We start from the raw sequence: 16,326 nt of genomic DNA, 5'->3' as shown, positions 1-16,326 counted from the left end.
CATATACTTGCTTTGCACAGTTAAAAAAAAAAGATTGGAAGTGATGAAAGCACAAAAAGTAGGAAGACTCCTTCAATTAAAGAAAGTAAAGTTACGTTCTACCACTACTTCAAAAAGACAACTGCAAATGTTTACCACATGTTGTGAAAAAATATAATATAAAATAAAAATATCGGCACTAGATATTGGCACATTGATATCGATATATCGGCGGAAAAAGTATCGATATAGCGGTATATCGGTATTTTATCAACAGTCCTAAATTCTATACTACCATATACAGACAAGTAATTGTTTAAAGTTGTTAACAAAAACCTCGAAAAGTTCTTGATCGAACCAGTTCACATTTTTACGCAGTACTGTAATAAACGCCAACGGCCTTGCCGCAGTGGTAACACCGGTTCCCGTCAGATCACCGAAGTTAAGCGCTATCGGGCTACGCTAGCACTTGGATGGGTGACCATCCGGTCTGCCGAGCGCTGTTGACGAGCGAGGTGCACTCTGCCCTTGTGGGGCAAAACTGAGGAGCTACTTGAATTATAAGTAGCGTTTCCGGTCTCGGAAACTGACATACGGCCGGGAGAGCGGTGTGCTGACTACATGTCCTTCCATATCCGCATCCAGCGACGTCTATGGCCTGAGGGTGACACGGCGGCCGGTCGGTACCGTCGGTACCGTTCGGTGTTCACGGCCTGTTGGGTAGGATAGAGAGTTTTACTGTAAGAAACACTCGATTTTACAATGGCTACATATTTTTAACGCTGGGGTATATAAATATCTATACATGCAATATAAAGAGGAAACACTGTTAGTAAAAATCCAGAAACGTTGTTGACCAATTTACTTGAAGTTTTTACATCATATTTTAACAAACGTTCGGGTGGCGATAGGCTATGTAAGTTTTAATATAGATGATATATAAATATATATTTAAAATTTACACTACTATACAGGGTGAGTCACCTAACATTACCGCTGGATATATTTCGTAAACCACATCAAATACTGACTAATCGATTCCACAGACCGAACGTGAGGAGAGGGGCTAGTGTAATTGGTTAATATAAACCATAAAAAATGCACGGAAGTATGTTTTTTAACACAAACCTAAGTTTTTTTAAATGGAACCCCGTTAGTTTTGTTAGCACATCTGAACATATAGACAAATACGTAATCAGTGCCGTTTGTTGCATTGTAAAATGTTAATTACATCCGGAGATATTGTAACCTAAAGTTGAAGCTTGAGTACCACTCCTCCGCTGTTCGATCGTGTGTATTGGAGAGCACCGAATTACGTAGGGATCCAAAGGGAACGGAGACTGGAACAGCACATTACGTCCACATGCTAACACCTTTTTATTGGTCTTTTTCACTGACGCACATGTACATTACCATGAGGGGTGAGGTACACGTACACACGTGGTTTCTGTTTTCAATTACGGAGTGGAATAGAGTGTGTCCCGACATGTCAGGCCAATAGATGTTCAATGTGATGGCCATCATTTGCTGCACACAATTGCAATCTCTGGCGTAATGAATGTCGTACACGCCGCAGTACATCTGATGTAATGTCGCCGCAGGCTGCCACGATACGTTGTTTCATATCCTCTGGGGTTGTAGGCACATCACGATACACATTCTCCTTTAACGTACCCCACCCAAAGATGTCCAGAGGTGTAAGATCAGGAGAACGGGCTGGTCAATTTATGCGTACTCCACGTCCTATGAAACGCCCGTCGAACATCCTGTCAAGGGTCAGCCTAGTGTTAATTGCGGAATGTGCAGGTGCACCATCATGCTGATACAACATACGTCGACGCGTTTCCAGTGGGACATTTTCGATCAACGTTGGCAGATCATTCTGTAGAAACGCGATGTATGTTGCAGCTGTTTGGGCCCCTGCAATGAAGTGAGGACCAATGAGGTGGTCGCCAGTGATTCCGCACCATACATTTACAGTCCACGGTTGCTGTCGCTCTACCTGTCTGAGCCAGCGAGGATTGTCCAAGGACCAGTAATGCATGTTCCGTAGGTTCACTGCCCCCTGGTTTGTGAAACCCGCTTCATCGTTAAACAGGTAGAACTGCAACGCATTCTCTGTTAATGCACATTGACGGAATTGCAATCCTTGATTAAAGTCATCACCATGTCCCTGCAGATGCTGCTCGCCGACCGTGGCCCGTGTTTGTTACAACACGCAACTGAACGTCGGAGGTTTCAAGCGTCAACTTTAGGTTACAATATCTCCGGATGTAATTAACATTTTACAATGCAACAAACGGCACTGATTACGTATTTGTTTATATGTTCAGGTGTGCTAAGAAAACTAACAGGGTCCATTTGAAAAAACGTAGGTTTGTGTTAAAAAACATACTTCCGTGCATTTTTTTATGGTTTGTATTAACCAATTACACTAGCCCCTCTCCTCACGTTCGGTCTGTGGAATCGGTTCGTCAGTATTTGATGTGGTTTACGAAATATATCCAGCGGTAACGTTAGGTGACTCGCTCTGTATATGTAGCAAACGTAGCAAAAATCTAAAAATGTTTTTGACCAATTTATTTCAGACTTTTACTCGAGAAATTATTTAACGAACTTTCAGGTAGACAGAAGGCATATACGTATATCTTTAACGACACTGTACAGGTTTTCTGTTAAAACCAACTGTGAGAAATAAAATGCTGTGCTGTGAAACCGAGCGGTTTCGTTTTCTTTCTTGCAGTCAGTTCCATCTACGACAGCAGTGCTAGTGTAATAATAAAACGAATATCAGCAAACGTTACTTCATCACATAACAACGGGCCACGAGGCACTATGAGGAACGAGTGACATAAATGGGTAATGCTAAAGAATGTGCTAAGATAAACACAGAGAATTACCAATAAATATTTGATAAATTAAAAATAGTAACGGCGAAATTACGTAAGTTTTGATCCCATAGCCACAGTCAGGTATCTGCCACTACACAAATCCAATAAACCATAGTATGACTTCAGTTATTGGCAGAACAGACGAAAACATTTTAATTAACATATGCTGCTAAAACGTACATAAAGCATCAAAAAGACTTGAATGACGAAAATCCCGAAAAACACAGGGCAAGCTCTTTCTGGAGTACGGCGCCACTTTGCCGCAAGCTGCCCCTCTGTTCTTTAAACTAGCCGCTCATCAGACCTCTGTATAATTTTTAAGGTACCTTCGTGATACCAGTGGATTGCCATGGTGTAATTTGTTTGGGCTTGACCGACCGTTTTGTACTTGGATCTCTACGTCCGGCTGATTTTGATTGATTGACGGAGTGCCATTTAGCATTTTATTAGTTTGGTCTGACAACGAATGTTGGTTTCCATTTTCCGGGTTGCTTAGCTCTTGCGACTTAGTTAACGTAAGTAATTTTTTTTCTATTTCACATGCCTTCAAAGTTCTATAATTTTTTTCATGTTAGCGGGTATTTTAGGGTCTGTTACTCCATGATTCATCGTTTTCCAGATGTCACCTAAGAAAGTGGTCTTCCGTGCCACGAAACCGGTTGTGGTCTGATAACAAAAAGATTAAATATAGCAGAAGAGGCTTCTTAAACCCCAAACTGAAACTTGACGGTTCAGTTAATCTCTGTAAACACACAAATCAGAAGAGGCAAGGGACCACTATAAAACTATGTGAAATACGTTATTTGGATCCAGGTAAATAATAAAGTGGAATGCAAATCTCAGCCAAATAAAAAGGAGGGAATGTACATAGCACGGGGCGTAAAGAAGGCCGCTAATTGGCTACGGAGACAAAGCCGTAAAATCACGCTTTTGATACACACAACTTAGCACTATCTAGTTGAAACACTACCTAAGGTTGAAATGTCTGTACCTGAGAAATCAGGAGTTGAGGCAGCGCATGATAAGTGTATCCATACAAGCTGTATGAGTTATGTTACCATTTCCAAAAGCCTCAAAGACATGTGCAAGTGCAGTTATAAAAAAAATCATGAGTTACACTACCATTTGCAGCTAATCACATAGTTGTATCTAGCAGATTTCCTTGAAAATAAATTTTTGTAATCAGGCAAAGACTTCATGCTCACCCTGTGTAACGCCTGCACAGTTATAACTTAGGTTACGTGAGACATTGTAAGCTCACGTTTTAGTAACAGGTACATGAAACTTTCTTATGTCTGTCAGAGAGAAGGTGGGTTTGACAAAAATGACATTTTTGGTGTATGAAACCCGTAAGATGCCTAGTAGTGATCTGAAGAGGGCGACTTTTAACAATAATTGAAAACAAGTGATTTCTTTTTCCTGACCTTAATCTGTATCTTCCTCACGGGACTGAGAAGTTAATCTGTATTTGGTAATGTTAGTGGCACAGGAAGCGAAGGGCTATTTACAGCTTTTACAGAAACCAGACGGCCATTATAAGAGTCGACGAGCATGAAAGAGAAGCAGTGGGTGAGAATGAAGTCAGACAGGTTTGTAGCCTGTCCCCGATGTTATTCATTCCGTACATTGAGCAAGCAGTAAAGGGAACAAAAGAAAATTATCGAGTAGGGAAAAGAAACAAAAACTTTGAGGTTTGCCGACGACATTGTAATTCTGTCTGAGGCAGCAAAGGACTTGCAAGAGCAGTTGAACAGAAGCCACTGTCTTGAAAGGAGGTTATAAGATGAACATCAACAAAAGCAAAACAAGTATAATGAAATGTAGTGGAATTAAATCGGGTGATACTAAGAGAATTAGATTTGGAAACGAGACACTTAAAGTAGTAGATGAGTTTTGTTGTTTGGGTAGCAAAATAACTGGTGGCGGCCGAACTAGGGAGGGTATAAAATGTAGAATGGTGATGGCAAGAATAGCATTTCTGAAGAAGAGATATTTGTTTACATCGATTATAGATTAAAGTGTTCGAAAGTATTTTATGGAGTGTAGCTATGTACGGAAGTGAAAAGTGGATCATAAACAATTTAGTCAAAAAGAAAATTCCCTACTGGCCATTAAAACTGCTACACCACAAAGATGACGTGCTACAGACTCGAAATTTAACCGACAGGAAGAAGATGCTGTGATATGAAAATGATTAGCTTTTCAGAGCATGCACACAAGGTTGGCGCCGGTGGCGACACCTACAACGTGCTGACATGACGAAATTTTCCAACCGATTTCTCATACACAAACAGCAGTTGACCGGCGTTGCCTGGTGAAACGTTGTTGTGATGCCTCGTGTAAGGAGGAGAAATGTGTACCATCACGTTTCCGACTTTCATAAAGGTCGGATTGTAGCATATTGCGATTGCGATTTATCGTATCGCGACATTGCTGCTCGCGTTGGTCGAGATCCAATGAATGTTAGCAGAATATGGAATCGGTGGGTTCAGGAGGGTAATACCGAATGCTGTGCTGGATCCTAACGGCCTCGTATCACTAGCAGTCGAGATAACAGGCATCTTATCCGCATGGCTGTAACGGATCGTGCAGCCACGTCTCGATCCCTGAGTCAACAGATGGGGATGTTTGCAAGACAACAACCATCTGCACGAACAGTTCGACGACGTTTGCAGCAGCATGGACTTACAGCTCGGAGACCATGGCTGCGGCTACCCTTGACGCTGCATCACAGACAGGAGCGCCTGCGATGGTGTACTCAACGACGAACCTGGGTGCACGAATGGCAAAACGTCATTTTTTCAGATGGATCCGGGTTCTGTTTACAGCATCATGATGGTCCCATCCGTGTTTGGCGACATCGCGGTGAACGCATATTGGAAGCGTGTATTCGTCATCACCATACTGGCGTATCACCCGGCGTGATGGTATGGGGTACCATTGGTTACACGTCTCGGTCACCTCTTATTCGCATTGACGGTACTTTGAACAGTGGACGTTACATTTCAGATGTGTTACGACCCGTGGCTCTACCCTTCATTCGATGCCTGCGAAACCCTACATTTCAGCAGGATAATGCACGACCGCATGTTGCAGGTCCTGTACAGGCCTTTCTGGTTACAGAAAATGTTTGATTGCTGCCCTGGCCAGCACATTCTCCAGATCTCTCACCAATTGAAAACGTGTGGTCAATGGTGGCCGAGCAACTGGCTCGTCACAATACGCCAGTCACTACTCTTGATGAACTGTGGTATCGAGTTGAAGCTGTATGGGCAGCTGTACCTGTACACGCCATCGAAGCTCTGTTTGACTCAATGCCCAGGCGTATCAAGGCAGTTATTACGGCCAGGGCGGTTGTTCTGGGTACTGATTTCTCAGGAACTATGCACACAAATTGCGTGAAAATGTAAACACATGTCAGTTGTAGTATGATATATTTGTCCAATGAATACTCGTTTATCATCTGCATTTCTTCACGGTGTATCAATTTTAATGGCCAGTAGTGTAGAAGATTTCGAAATGTGCTGCTACAGAAGAATGTTCAATATTAGATGGGTCGATCATTTAACTAATGAAGAGGTACTGAACAGAACTGAGGAGAAGAGAAATTTGTGGCACAATTTGACCAAAAGATTGGACCAGTTGATGGGGCACATTCTGAGACATCAAGGGATCACCTATTTAGTATTGGAGAGAAGTGTGGGGTATAAAAAGAGATGAATACAGTAAGCAGATTGAGAAAAATACTAGCCAACCTTCAGACTGGAAACTACGACGACGACAACAGTAACAACAACAACAACAACAACAGTGGTAGAGGACATCTGGGCGTCCTTCCTACCGCCAACACCCTCCCCCTCCCTTTCCGCGAGACGGAAATTGTGGACCCACACGAAAATATCAGAACACTTTCAAAGTGCTTACGAATCGTGCAACCGAGGCCGAATGTGGACACCAGCCTGGTGTTCACGTTTTCGGATGTGGGAAACCACCTAACAGTATCTAGACCGGTCGGAACATCGACGCTGGCCGTCAACTGCCGGACGGGTTCGACTCGTGGCCGGCGCGCCTTTCGCAGTCCCAGAAGCGAAGTGCTAAATCGCGCGGACATCCGCGCGGATCGGTTCAAGAACATTGATATAGCGTGGAATCCATAACGTTTGGGCCGTTACGATGTTTAATCCCAAGTCAAGTCCAAAGGATGAACTGGACATAACTTTCTGAGAGTATTTATAAAGGAATAAGTACAAAACTGTATAATCTCCCAAGCCTTTTATTGTTAGAAAATTAGATAAGAGAAGACTTCAAAACTAAGTTACACATTATTATGACAGGCCAAGTAACTTTTATTGAATGGTGCACTACACTTCAAAGTGTCAGAAAATAATGACACTATTTTTCACTTTTTAAATAAAGACACCGCCATTTGACTGTATTGTGTCTTTAATTACGACCCAGTGTTTCGGTCTTTTAAACCATTTTCTACTGATTGAGTTCATCTGATCAACATATATTGCGGGACATCAGACTCAAAATTGACCATAAATTAAGAAAAATATTGGCTCCCCGCGAATTTTTCTTAATTAATGGCCAATTTTGAGCCTGGTGTCCTGCAGTGACATGAACTCAGTCACTTGAAAATGGCATGAAAGGCCGAAAGACTGGGCCGTAATTAAAGAAACAACAATACAGTCAAATGGCAGTGTGTTCATTTAAAAATTATTGTGTGACTGTTGCTCACCAACCTCAAGCACTGTTTACTATTTTTCAACATAGCTACCAAGTCTCTGTAAAGATCGGTCGGAACGTTCTAGCAATATTTCAATTTATCGACGATAGAAATCCGTTCCTCGACCACGGAGTCATTCGAGAACCACTGAGTGAACGCTTTCATTGTTGAAAAATCTGTTTTCCTCAGATGTTCCTACTCGATTGCGTGGCTGTTGTCCTCTATCGTCCATGTCTCTGACCTTCCTTGCCGTTTAGCATCAGCCATGTCAATGCGACGATGGTCAGTTAGTTCACAATATTTTACTAAGGTTGGAATCGACATTTCATTTGTTCCATTTACTCAGATAATTTCACGGTGACTCCAGATGCGATTTGGATCCTTTCTACACGTTAATCTACATACACGCTCTGCAAGCCCCACACGGGGCTTGACTGAACCACTACTAGTCATTTCGTGTCCTGTACCACTCGTAAAGAGAGCGAGAAAAAATTACTGTCTATATGCCTTCGTGTGAGCTCTAATTTTTCTTATCTTATTTTCGGGGTCGTTACGCGAAATGTACAGGGTGTTTCAAAAATGACCGGTATATTTGAAACGGCAATAAAAACTAAACGAGCAGCGATAGAAATACACCGTTTGTTGCCATATGCTTGGGACAACAGTACACTTTCAGGCAGACAAACTTTCGAAATTACAGAAGTCACAATTTTCAACAACAGATGGCGCTGCGGTCTGGGAAACTCTACAGTACGATATTTTCCACATATCCACCATGCGTAGCAATAATATGGCGTAGTCTCTGCATGAAATCACCCGAAACCTTTGACAACGTGTCTGGCGGAATGGCTTCACATGCAGATGAGATGTACTGCTTCAGCTGTTGAATTGTTTCTGGATTCTGGCGGTACACCTGGTCTTTCAAGTGTCCCCACAGAAAGAAGTCACAGGGGTTCATGTCTGGCGAATAGGGAGGCCAATCCACGCCGCCTCCTGTATGTTTCGGATAGCCCAAAGCAATCACACGATCATCGAAATATTCACTCAGGAAATTAAAGACGTCGGCCGTGCAATGTGGCCGGGCACCATCTTGCATAAACCACGAAGTGTTCGCAGTGTCGTCTAAGGCAGTTTGTACCGCCACAAATTCACGAAGAATGTCCAGATAGCGTGATGCAGTAATCGTTTCGGATCTGAAAAATGGGCCAATGATTCCTTTGGAAGAAATGGCGGCCCAGACCAGTACTTTTTGAGGATGCAGGGACGATGGGACTGCAACATGGGGCTTTTCGGTTCCCCATATGCGCCAGTTCTGTTTATTGACGAAGCCGTCCAGGTGAAAATAAGCGTCGTCAGTAAACCAAATGCTGCCCACATGCATATCGCCGTCATCAATCCTGTGCACTATATCATTAGCGAATGTCTCTCGTGCAGCAATGGTAGCGGCTCTGAGGGTTGCCGCGTTTGAATTTTGTATGGATAGAGGTGTAAACTCTGGCGCATGAGACGATACGTGGACGTTGGCGTCATTTGGACCGCAGCTGCAACACGGCGAACGGAAACCCGAGGCCGCTGTTGGATCACCTGCTGCACTAGCTGCGCGTTGCGCTCTGTGGTTGCCATACGCGGTCGCCCTACCTTTCCAGCACGTTCATCCGTCACGTTCCCAGTCCACTGAAATTTTTCAAACAGATCCTTTATTGTATCGCTTTTCGGTCCTTTGGTTACATTAAATCTCCGTTGAAAACTTCGCCTTGTTGCAACAACACTGTGTTCTAGGCGGTGGAATTCCAACACCAGAAAAGTCCTCTGTTCTAAGGAATAAACCATGTTGTCTACAGCACACTTGCACGTTGTGAACAGCACACGCTTACAGCAGAAAGACGACGTACAGAATGGCGCACCCACAGACTGCGTTGTCTTCTATATCTTTCACATCACTTGCAGCGCCATCTGTTGTTGAAAATTGTGACTACTGTAATTTCGAAAGTTTGTCCGCCTGAAAATGTACTGTTGTTGCAACAAACGGTGTATTTCTATCGCTGCTCGTTTAGTTTTTATTGCCGTTTCAAATATACCGGTCATTTTTGAAACACCCTGTATGATGACGGCAGTAGAACCATTCTGTGGTCAGTTTCAAATGCCGGTTCTCAAAATTTTCTCAATAGTATTCCTGGAAAAGAAAGTCGCCTTCCCTCCAGGGATTTCCATTTGTGTTCCTGAAGCATCTCCGTAACACTTACGTGTTGTTCGAACCTACCGGTAACAAATCTAGCAGCCCACCTCTGTATTGCTTCGACGTCTTCCTTTAATCCGTCCTGGTGCGGTTCCAAAACACGTCAACAGTACCCAAGAATAGGTCACATTAGCGCCATGTATGTGGTCTCCCTTACCGATGAGCTACACCTTCCCTGAAATTCTCCCAATAAACCGAAGCCGATCATTCGCCTTCCGTACCACAATCCCCTCATGCTCGTTCCATCTCTTTGCAACGTTGCGCCCAGATATTTAAACTAGTTGACTGTTTCAAGGAGGACATTATCCGAATAGTACGGGTTTGTTTTTCCTACTCATTCACATTTATCTACATTTTTCTACGTTTAGAGTTAGCTGCCATTCATCGTAAGAATAACAATGTCCCACGTACTTCAGCTCCGGAGCGCTTTTCCAGTTGCTGCACCATTTCACTTCCAAACAGTGATGCACTTGATATCTGTAGCGCTGTCGAAGTGTGTTTGCAGTAAACTCCGGAAAATGTAGTTTCGTCTGACAATGTGTAACTTACTTTCGGAAGCCCTTGCATCAATAACAAGGAGATGCTGGGAAGAGCTAGTAATAATGAAATAAGATGGAAGTAGAGACTGGTCAACATGCTGTCGAAAAGTAGGAAAAGGAACAGAAAGGTTAGCGTTTAACAACATCCTGGGGATGACGAAGCCGTCATGAACGCAAGCTCAGATTGTGGAAGTATACAAAAGGAAATCGGCCATGTCCCTTTCAAGGGACTATTCCCAGCACTTGTCTTGACCGATTTATGGAACTCTGTATGGCCGGACGGGGATATTAGTCCACTTACTCACCACTGCGCTACCTCGCTAGATTCATAAAATAAACAGGATCTCTGCTGTAAATGATCATCTTTAATAGAGGGATGTGATCACACTCAAAACTCGTAAAGGACACCTGTGGTAAACGCCGATAAAAGCAGGCGTTCGTTAGCAATACGCAATGGCTAGCACACTGGACTCGCATTCGGGAGGACGACGGTTCAATCCCGCGTCCGGCCATCCTGATTTAGGTTTTCCGTGATTTCCCTAAATCGCTCCTGGCAAATGCCGGGATGGTTCCTTTGAAAGGGCACGGCCGACTTCCTTCCCTGTCCTTCCCTCCTCCGATGAGACCGATAACCTCGCTGTCTGGTCTCCTCCCCAAACAATCCAATCCAGTCCATTAGCAATAGGATAAACTACATCGACGAATGTTTTAATTGAAATAGGAACTCGTTTTTGGTTTCTTTGCTCTTAAAATATTGAATTTAAATGACTTTGTACTTGAATTAAAATTTATGTTCTGCGTGTTTAATTTGTTTGCCCTCCAATCGTCGAAGTTTTACCGACGACATAGAGTAAAAATTATCGCAGTCCTTTACTATTTCAGATCCTAAAACCGGAAGCTGTCACCAGGATCCGGTCAACAGCAGCTGGACCGAGCTGTGCAGTGGTGCTTCCTGAACTTCATTTCGAACAACAGGTAAGTCATGCACAAGTATTTGGTTAATCAACATCCTAAGTTTCCATGATAACTGAGAAGTCTTTCAGCAAAAGTTAAATGTAGGTGAAGTACCGTTAATGCTGCTCGCCCGGCTAGCCGTGCGGTCTAACGCGCTGCTTCCCGAGTGGGAAGGCGTGCCGGTCACCGGCACGAGTCCGCCCGGCGGATTAGTGTCGGGGTCCGGTGTGCCGGCCAGTCTGTGGATGGTTCTTAAGGCGGTTTTCCATCTGCCTCGGCGAATGCGGGCGGGTTCCCCTTATTCCGCCTCAGTTACACTGTGTCGGCGATTGCTGCACAAACACTGTCTCCACGTAAGCATACACCGTAATTACTCCACCACAAAAACATTTGGGGCTACACTTGTCTGGTATGAGACGTTCCCAGGGAGGAGGGGAGGGGGGGGGGGTCCACTGGGAGCTGAACCGCACAATAACCCTGGTTTCGGTGCCGGCCGAAGTGGCCGTGCGGTTAAAGGCGCTGCAGTCTGGAACCGCAAGACCGCTACGGTCGCAGGTTCGAATCCTGCCTCGGGCATGGATGTTTGTGATGTCCTTAGGTTAGTTAGGTTTAACTAGTTCTAAGTTCTAGGGGACTAATGACCTCAGCAGTTGAGTCCCACAGTGCTCAGAGCCATTTGAACCATTTGAACCTCGTTTCGGTGTGGGGCGGCGCTGGGGTGGGTGGACTTCTGTAGCCTGTTGTGGGGTTGTGTACCACTGAGGGCTGCGGGGGGTCGAATCATATCCGTCGTTTCTAGGTCTCCGGTTCAATACACAATACCCAATAGACACACGCCGTTAATGCAAATTATTTCTTTATGCTGGAAGCAGGCGCAAACTAGAAAAGTAATCCCAGTAAACTAGGAGGATGACGTTACTGTTGTAAAGACGTAAATCAAACTCGAAAGTCAGTACCCACGACAATATATCTCAGTGCGATGATGTCAGATTACCTGGAGTATTTAAAAGGCAATCGTGGGAATCTTACCAAAGAAATAATTGGGCATTCATTACAAGGTATTTCAGTTTGTGTAACACAGCGTGAAATCACTCGAGCAAACTTGGATTTCATAGGTCATTAATTTTCTGTGTGAACAATCTGTAAATGATTACAGAATAAATCCCTTGTAAAATGAATATTAAATCGTTAAAATATGTAGAGTTACTATGGAAAAACGTATATGTAATAGATTCATTTGTGCAAAAGGGCTACGTACAATAAAAATACTAATTAATACTGTTTAAAAACGTACAAGTGTAATAAATGAAATATTTGTTATGCTAAAAAATTACAGTAGGTGGAATACTAGATTAACAGAACATGAATGGTTGTGAAACTGGAACTTGATTTCCAATAGTTGGGATTTCTGAACAGGTGCCCTTCATCCAAGACAAAAAAAATCTTAAGTTACAAAATAAGCATTAGTTTCTACATATATCTGCGAATCATAATTACTCCAGAAGGAGTCTTGATAATTCTAAAAAAAATTTGTTGTAGTGATAGTCACTATTTATTTCATTTACCTTGTGGCCTCATACAGCTTTGTGGGAAGTCATGAATTCAGCTACGGAATCTAAATAATTACTTCAAGCTTAAAAGATCAGAAGTATGGATACAAATTAAATACGCTACAATAAACTGGAATTAATTACGCTTGAAGACAATGGAAAGAAAACAGCAATCGATCGCGAAATCCGTCGTTTTATTGCAGCATATGTACTGTAGATTTCAACTATTACGAGGGTTACTCCAAAAGAAATGCACACTATTTTTGTAAAAATACGGTTTTTATTCTGCATCTGTGAAAGTTTTTCAGTGTGTAATACATCCTTCCCGCTTGTTTTCAAACTTAGTTCAACCTGTTCCCGTGAGTGGCGCCGTCACAGCATGTCTTCAAGATGGCTGCTACACTTGACGTCCGTCAGAAGCTACGTGCTGTCATAGAATTCCTGTGCTGTGAAAACGAGACAGCGGGGAACATCCACAAGAGGTTGAAAAAGCTGCTGCAGTCGTTACGTGGTGAAAGCGGGCACGGCAATATTGAGGATTGTCCTCGCAGTGGCAGGCCTCGTACCGCACACGCTCCAGACAACGTGCAGAGAGTTAAAGAATTGGTGACTCCTGGCAGACGCAGGATAGACAACACTGAAACACCCGCCTTACAGTCCTGACCTGGCTCCATGTGACTATCATCTCTTTGGGAAACTGAAAGACTCCCTTCGTGGAACAAGGTTTGAAGATGATGACTCCCTTGCCTTGTGCACGCTGGTAAACAGTGGCTCCAACAGGTTGGTCCAGAATTTTACCGTGCGGGTATACAGGCGCTGGTTCCAAGATGGCGTAAGGCAGTTGAGAGGGATCGAAATTATGTGGAGAAATGAAAATATTGTTCCTAAAGGATGTATCTACACACTATAAAACTTTCAAACATATGGAATAAAAGATGGATTTAAAAAAAAATAGTGTGGATTTCTTTTGGAGTGACCGTCGTACATAGTCGTCTTCAGTGTATATAACAAAAGGCGACATTAGTCCAAAGTGTCACGTAGTAAACAATATTGATGGTGTAGAGCATACAGGAGCCTAACATGTCAGACGGATTTCGCGATCGATTGCTGTTCTTTCCTCCATTGTCTATATTTAATTATCGCTGCGCACAATGGGATCTTACGGATTACAATCTGATTATGCCTTAAAAATTAAGAATACAGGCTGGCTACACAGTTTACGGTAAATCGGGTCCAGTAGAAATCACAGTTTTGTAGCCAAGGCAGCAGTCATAGTACAGACTTTACGTATTTCCTTGTGTGTTTTTTAAGCGTATTATAGTGTCTGTAACGTTAGATAGTGTGATTTACTCATTCCTGTCTCCAAATTCAAAGGTTCTCTTCGCATAGTGAGTGGAGTGCTTAGAGTGCTCTACTGCGAGTCGAGAAGTTGTGAAAGATGGAAAAGCTCTCTGAGTTAAGCAACTGCTGGACTCGCCTAAGGGTGTTAGGGTGTTACGGATGGTTTTCCGCAACCATCCAGACAAACTTCGTGATTGCTTGTCGTCTGCACCTCATAGGAACAACCTGTAAAAAATCAGAGCAGGAAAATGAACCTGACAGAGATCGCATGATTTGTATAGCGATGACGCATACGAAGCCCCTACCTTTATGATGAAGATGACGTTGTGAAATTGGAAAGAGATAGACACACGACGATCGACAACTCACAAGGCTAGAATCCGGCAAAGAAACTGAGGTAACTCAGGAAAGGATGAAAAATCACATCACGCTTGACCAATACAGCAGCATATCTGCACTACTGGCCATTAAAATTGCTACACCAAGAAGAAATGCAGATGATAAACGAGTATTCATTGGACAAATATATCATACTAGAACTGACATGTGATTAAATTTTCACGCAATTTGGGTGCATAGATCCTGAGAAATCAGTACCCAGAACAAACACCGCTAGCCGTAATAACGGCCTTGATACACATGGGCATTGAGTCAAAACAGAGCTTGTCGAGTACAGGTACAGCTGCCCATGCAGCTTCAACGCCATACCACAGTTCATCAAGAGTAGTGACTGGCGTATTGTGACGAGCCAGTTGCTCGGCCACCGTTGACAACACGTTTTCAATTGGTGAGAGATCTTGAGAATATGCTGGCCAGGGCAGCTGTCGAACATTTTCTGTATCCAGAAAGGCCCGTACAGGACCTGCAACATGCGGTTGTGCATTATCCTGCTGAAATATAGGGTTTCGCAGGGATAGAATGAAGGGTAGAGCCACGGGTCATATCACATCTGAAATGTAACGTCCACTGTTCAAAGTGCTGTCAATGCGAAAAAGAGGTGACCGAGACGTGTAACCAATGGCACCCCATACCATCACGCCGGGTGATACGCCAGTATGACGATGACGAATACACGCTTCCAATGTGCGTTCACTGCGATGTCGCCAAACAGGGATGCGACCCTCATGATGCTGTAAACAGAACCTGGATTCATCCGCCGGCCGCGGTGGTCTAGCGGTTCTAGGCGCTCAGTCCGGAACCGCGGGACTGCTACGGTCGCAGGTTCGAATCCTGCCTCGGGCTTGGATGTGTGTGATGTCCTTAGGTTAGTTAGGTTTAAGTAGTTCTCAGTTCTAGGGGACTGATGACCTAAGATTTGAGCCATTTGAACCATTTATTTGATTCATCCGAAAAAATGACGTTTTGCCATTCGTGCACCCAGGTTCGTCGTTGAGTACACCATCACAGGCGCCCCTGTCTTTGATGCAGCGTCAAGGGTAACCGCAGCCATGGTCTCCGAGCTGATAGTCCATGCCGCTGCAAACGTCGTCGAACTGTTCGTGCAGATGGTTGTTGTCTTGCAAACGTCCCCATCTGTTGACTCAGGGATCGAGACGTGGCTGCACGATCCGTTACAGCCATGCGGATAAGATGCCTGTCATCTCGACTGCTAGTGATACGAGGCTGTTGGGATCAAGCGCGGCGTTCCATATTACCCTCCTGAACCCACCGATTCCATATTCTGCTAACAGTCATTGGATCTCGACCAACGCGAGCAGCAATGTCGCGATACGATAAACCGCAATCGCGTTAGGTTACAATCCGACCTTTATGAAAGTCGGAAACGTGATGGTACGCATTTCTCCTCCTTACACGAAGAATCACAACAACGTTTCACCAGGCAACGCCAGTCAACTGCTGTTTGTGTGTGAGAAATCGGTTGGAAACTTTCCTCATGTTAGCACGTTGTAGGTGGCGTAACCGGCGCCAACCTTGTGTGGATGCTCTGAAAAGCTGATCATTTGCATCATATCACAGCGTCTTCTTCCTGTCGGTTAAATTTCGCGTCTGTAAAACGTGGTGTATCAAATTTAATGACCAGTAGTGTAGCTTGATGTCCACGACTGTGTGACTATTACAAAGCAAGGGTGTACCAGTACGTACTACA

At 43.8% G+C, this 16,326-nt stretch overlaps 1 pseudogene; it reads left to right on the top strand.

The window, feature by feature from the left end:
* Positions 1-370: 370 nt before the first annotated feature.
* Positions 371-488, top strand: LOC126189397 (5S ribosomal RNA; annotated as a pseudogene).
* The last annotated feature ends 15,838 nt before the right edge of the window (positions 489-16,326 follow it).

This window comes from Schistocerca cancellata, chromosome 5 (genome assembly GCF_023864275.1).
Source record: "Schistocerca cancellata isolate TAMUIC-IGC-003103 chromosome 5, iqSchCanc2.1, whole genome shotgun sequence".
Classification (NCBI taxonomy): Eukaryota; Metazoa; Arthropoda; class Insecta; order Orthoptera; family Acrididae; genus Schistocerca; species Schistocerca cancellata.
This window is presented reverse-complemented; position numbering and strand designations above follow the sequence as displayed.